Source organism: Oncorhynchus gorbuscha, unplaced genomic scaffold (genome assembly GCF_021184085.1).
Source record: "Oncorhynchus gorbuscha isolate QuinsamMale2020 ecotype Even-year unplaced genomic scaffold, OgorEven_v1.0 Un_scaffold_1304, whole genome shotgun sequence".
NCBI classification, from domain to species: Eukaryota; Metazoa; Chordata; class Actinopteri; order Salmoniformes; family Salmonidae; genus Oncorhynchus; species Oncorhynchus gorbuscha.
Window position 1 is genome coordinate 66,501 of NW_025746121.1, and position 6,000 is coordinate 72,500.

Consider the following 6,000-nt stretch of genomic DNA (forward strand, 5'->3'; position numbering starts at 1 on the left):
TAGTTAACCCTCCACATCTATCAAGACAACTAGGTAGTTAACCCTCCACATCTATCAAGACAACTAGAGGAGTTAACCCTCCACATCTATCAAGACAACTAGGTAGTTAACCCTCCACATCTATCAAGACAACTAAAGGAGTTAACCCTCCACATCTATCAAGACAACTAGGTAGTTAACCCTCCACATCTATCAAGACAACTAGGTAGTTAACCCTCCACATCTATCAAGACAACTAGGTAGTTAACCCTCCACATCTATCAAGACAACTAGGTAGTTAACCCTCCACATCTATCAAGACAACTAAAGGAGTTAACCCTCCACATCTATCAAGACAACTAGGTAGTTAACCCTCCACATCTATCAAGACAACTAAAGGAGTTAACCCTCCACATCTATCAAGACAACTAGGTAGTTAACCCTCCACATCTATCAAGACAACTAAAGGTAGTTAACCCTCCACATCTATCAAGACAACTAGGTAGTTAACCCTCCACATCTATCAAGACAACTAGGTAGTTAACCCTCCACATCTATCAAGACAACTAGAGGAGTTAACCCTCCACATCTATCAAGACAACTAGGGAGTTAACCCTCCACATCTATCAAGACAACTAAAGGAGTTAACCCTCCACATCTATCAAGACAACTAAAGGAGTTAACCCTCCACATCTATCAAGACAACTAAAGGAGTTAACCCTCCACATCTATCAAGACAACTAAAGGAGTTAACCCTCCACATCTATCAAGACAACTAAAGGAGTTAACCCTCCACATCTATCAAGACAAAGGAGTTAACCCTCCACATCTATCAAGACAACTAAAGGAGTTAACCCTCCACATCTATCAAAACAACTAGGTAGTTAACCCTCCACATCTCTCAAGACAACTAAAGGAGTTAACCCTCCACATCTATCAAGACAACTAGAGGTGTTAACCCTCCACATCTATCAAGACAACTAGAGGAGTTAACCCTCCACATCTATCAAGACAACTAAAGGAGTTAACCCTCCACATCTATCAAAACAACTAGGTAGTTAACCCTCCACATCTATCAAGACAACTAGGTAGTTAACCCTCCACATCTATCAAAACAACTAGGTAGTTAACCCTCCACATCTATCAAGACAACTAAAGGAGTTAACCCTCCACATCTATCAATAACAACTGGGTTAGCCTCTCTCTAAATATCACCTGGGCCAGACTCTCCACATCTATCAAGATCACCTGGGCCAGACTCTCTCTTAATATCACCTGGGCCAGCCACTCTTAAATATCACCTGGGCCAGACTCTCTCTATCAATATCACCTGGGCCAGACTAACCCTGAGATGAAAACCCTCCACACAACTGACTAATGAGGTGAAATACAGACTGACTAATGAGGTGAAATACAGACTGACTAATGAGGTGAAATACAGACTGACTAATGAGGTGAAATACAGACTGACTAATGAGGTGAAATACAGACTGACTAATGAGGTGAAATACAGACTGACTAATGAGGTGAAATACAGACTGACTAATGAGGTGAAATACAGACTGACTAATGAGGTGAAATCTATCAGACTGACTAATGAGGTGAAATACAGACTGACTAATGAGGTGAAATACAGACTGACTAATGAGGTGAAATACAGACTGACTAATGAGGTGAAATACAGACTAACTAATGAGGTGACATACAGACTGACTAATGAGGTGACCAACTGGCCAAGTGAAATACAGACTGACTAATGAGGTGAAATACAGACTGACTAATGAGGTGAAATACATCTACAAGACTAATGAGGTGAAATACAGACTGACTAATGAGGTGAAATACAGACTGACTAATGAGGTGAAATACATACTGACTAATGAGGTGAAATACATCTACTGACTAATGAGGTGAAATACATACTGACTAATGAGGTGAAATACAGACTGACTAATGAGGTAAATACATACTGACTAATGAGATGAAATACAGACTGACTAATGAGATGACCAACCGGCCAGGTGAAATACAGACTGACTAATGAGGTGAAATACAGACTGACTAATGAGGTGAAATACAGACTGACTAATGAGGTGAAATACAGACTGACTAATGAGATGAAATACAGACTGACTAATGAGGTGAAATACAGACTGACTAATGAGGTGAAATACAGACTGACTAATGAGGTGAAATACAGACTGACTAATGAGGTGAAATACAGACTGACTAATGAGGTGAAATACAGACTGACTAATGAGGTGAAATACAGACTGACTAATGAGGTGAAATACAGACTGACTAATGAGGTGAAATACAGACTGACTAATGAGGTGAAACTAATGAGACTGACTAATGAGGTGAAATACAGACTGACTAATGAGGTGAAATACAGACTGACTAATGAGGTGAAATCCACATCTGACTCAAGAGGTGAAATACAACCGGAGTGAGGTGAAATACAGACTGACTAATGAGGTGAAATACAGACTGACTAATGAGGTGAAATACAGACTAACTAATGAGGTGACATACAGACTGACTAATGAGGTGACCAACTGGCCAAGTGAAATACAGACTGACTAATGAGGTGAAATACAGACTGACTAATGAGGTGAAATACATACTGACTAATGAGGTGAAATACAGACTGACTAATGAGGTGAAATACAGACTGACTAATGAGGTGAAATACATACTGACTAATGAGGTGAAATACATACTGACTAATGAGGTGAAATACATACTGACTAATGAGGTGAAATACAGACTGACTAATGAGGTGAAATACATACTGACTAATGAGATGAAATACAGACTGACTAATGAGATGACCAACCGGCCAGGTGAAATACAGACTGACTAATGAGGTGAAATACAGACTGACTAATGAGGTGAAATACAGACTGACTAATGAGGTGAAATACAGACTGACTAATGAGATGAAATACAGACTGACTAATGAGGTGAAATACAGACTGACTAATGAGGTGAAATACAGACTGACTAATGAGGTGAAATACAGACTGACTAATGAGGTGAAATACAGACTGACTAATGAGATGACCAACCGGCCAGGTGAAATACAGACTGACTAATGAGGTGAAAAACAGACTGACTAATGAGGTGACCAACCGGCCAGGTGAAATACAGACTGACTAATGAGGTGAAAAACAGACTGACTAATGAGGTGACCAACCGGCCAGGTGAATACAGACTGACTAATGAGATGACATACAGACTGACTAATGAGGTGAAATACAGACTGACTAATGAGGTGAAATACAGACTGACTAATGAGATGACCAACCGGCCAGGTGAAATACAGACTGACTAATGAGGTGAAATACAGACTGACTAATGAGGTGAAATACAGACTGACTAATGAGGTGAAATACAGACTGACTAATGAGATGAAATACAGACTGACTAATGAGGTGAAATACAGACTGACTAATGAGGTGAAATACAGACTGACTAATGAGGTGAAATACAGACTGACTAATGAGGTGAAATACAGACTGACTAATGAGGTGAAATACAGACTGACTAATGAGGTGAAATACAGACTGACTAATGAGATGACCAACCGGCCAGGTGAAATACAGACTGACTAATGAGGTGAAAAACAGACTGACTAATGAGGTGGTGAAATACAGACTGACTAATGAGGTGAAAAACAGACTGACTAATAAGGTGAAATACAGACTGACTAATGAGGTGAAATACAGACTGACTAATGAGGTGACCAACCGGCCAGGTGAAATACAGACTGACTAATGAGGTGAAATACAGACTGACTAATGAGATGACCAACCGGCCAGATGACATACAGACTGACTAATGAGTTGAAATACAGACTGACTAATGAGGTGACCAACCAGTGTCTGTGTGTATCTGACGGCCGTGTGTGTGTGTGTGTGTTTGACGGCCTCTGTCTCCCTACCCATAATCCTGTAGGAAGGTCCCATGATCCACTCTGGTGCCGTGGTGGCAGCAGGAGTCTCCCAGGGACGCAGTACCTCCCTGAAGAAAGACTTCAAGGTAGGAGGGTGTTGGACAGTCTGGTTGTAACATGGACATAGTGTTTAATGTGCGGTATCTACTGTCTAACATGTTCTCTCTCTCTGTGTAGATCTTTGAGTATTTCCGTAGAGACACAGAGAAGAGGGACTTTGTATCAGCTGGAGCGGCTGCAGGAGTGTCTGCTGCTTTTGGAGCACCAGTCGGTACACACTGCACAACATGTCCCTCAGCACAACATGTCCCTTAGCACAACATGTCCCTCAGGACAACATGTCCCTCAGCACAACATGTCCCTCAGCACAACATGTCCCACTCTGCACAGCATGTCCCTCTGCACAGCATGTCCCTCTGCACAGCATGTCCCTCTGCACAGCATGTCCCTCAGCACAACATGTCCCTCAGCACAACATGTCCCTCAGCACAACATGTCCCACTCTGCACAACATGTCCCACTCTGCACAACATGTCCCACTCTGCACAACATGTCCCACTCTGCACAACATGTCCCTCAGCACAACATGTCCCTCAGCACAACATGTCCCACTCTGCACAACATGTCCCACTCTGCACAACATGTCCCACATGTCTGCACAACATGTCCCACTCTGCACAACATGTCCCACTCTGCACAACATGTCCCACTCTGCACAACATGTCCCACTCTGCACAACATGTCCCACTCTGCACAACATGTCCCACTCTGCACAACATGTCCCACTCTGCACAACATGTCCCACTCTGCACAACATGTCCCACTCTGCACAACATGTCCCACTCTGCACAACATGTCCCTCAGCACAACATGTCCCACTCTGCACAACATGTCCCACTCTGCACAACATGTCCCACTCTGCACAACATGTCCCACTCTGCACAACATGTCCCACTCTGCACAACATGTCCCACTCTGCACAACATGTCCCTCAGCACAACATGTCCCTCAGCACAACATGTCCCACTCTGCAGAACATGTCCCACTGCACAACATGTCCCACTCTGCACAACATGTCCCACTCTGCACAACATGTCCCACTCTGCACAACATGTCCCACTCTGCACAACATGTCCCACTCTGCACAACATGTCCCACTCTGCACAACATGTCCCACTCTGCACAACATGTCCCACTCTGCACAACATGTCCCACTCTGCACAACATGTCCCACTCTGCACCACATGTCCCACTCTGCACCACATGTCCCACTCTGCACAACATGTCCCACTCTGCACAACATGTCCCACTCTGCACAACATGTCCCACTCTGCACAACATGTCCCACTCTGCACAACATGTCCCTCAGCACAACATGTCCCACTCTGCACAGCATGTCCCTCTGCACAGCATGTCCCTCTGCACAGCATGTCCCTCAGCACAACATGTCCCTCAGCACAACATGTCCCACTCTGCACAACATGTCCCACTCTGCACAACATGTCCCACTCTGCACAACATGTCCCACTCTGCACAACATGTCCCACTCTGCACAACATGTCCCTCAGCACAACATGTCCCACTCTGCACAACATGTCCCACTCTGCACAACATGTCCCACTCTGCACAACATGTCCCACTCTGCACAACATGTCCCACTCTGCACAACATGTCCCACTCTGCACAACATGTCCCACTCTGCACAACATGTCCCACTCTGCACAACATGTCCCACTCTGCACAACATGTCCCACTCTGCACAACATGTCCCACTCTGCACAACATGTCCCACTCTGCACAACATGTCCCACTCTGCACAACATGTCCCACTCTGCACAACATGTCCCACTCTGCACAACATGTCCCACTCTGCACAACATGTCCCACTCTGCACAACATGTCCCACTCTGCACAACATGTCCCACTCTGCACAACATGTCCCACTCTGCACAACATGTCCCACTCTGCACAACATGTCCCTCAGCACAACATGTCCCACTCTGCACAACATGTCCCACTCTGCACAACATGTCCCACTCTGCACAACATGTCCCACTCTGCAC

General features: G+C 44.5%; 1 pseudogene; it reads left to right on the forward strand.

Annotated features, from left to right (window-relative positions):
* LOC124022134 overlaps nt 1-6,000 on the forward strand; it is an 87,556-nt pseudogene that overhangs the window by 38,622 nt on the left and 42,934 nt on the right.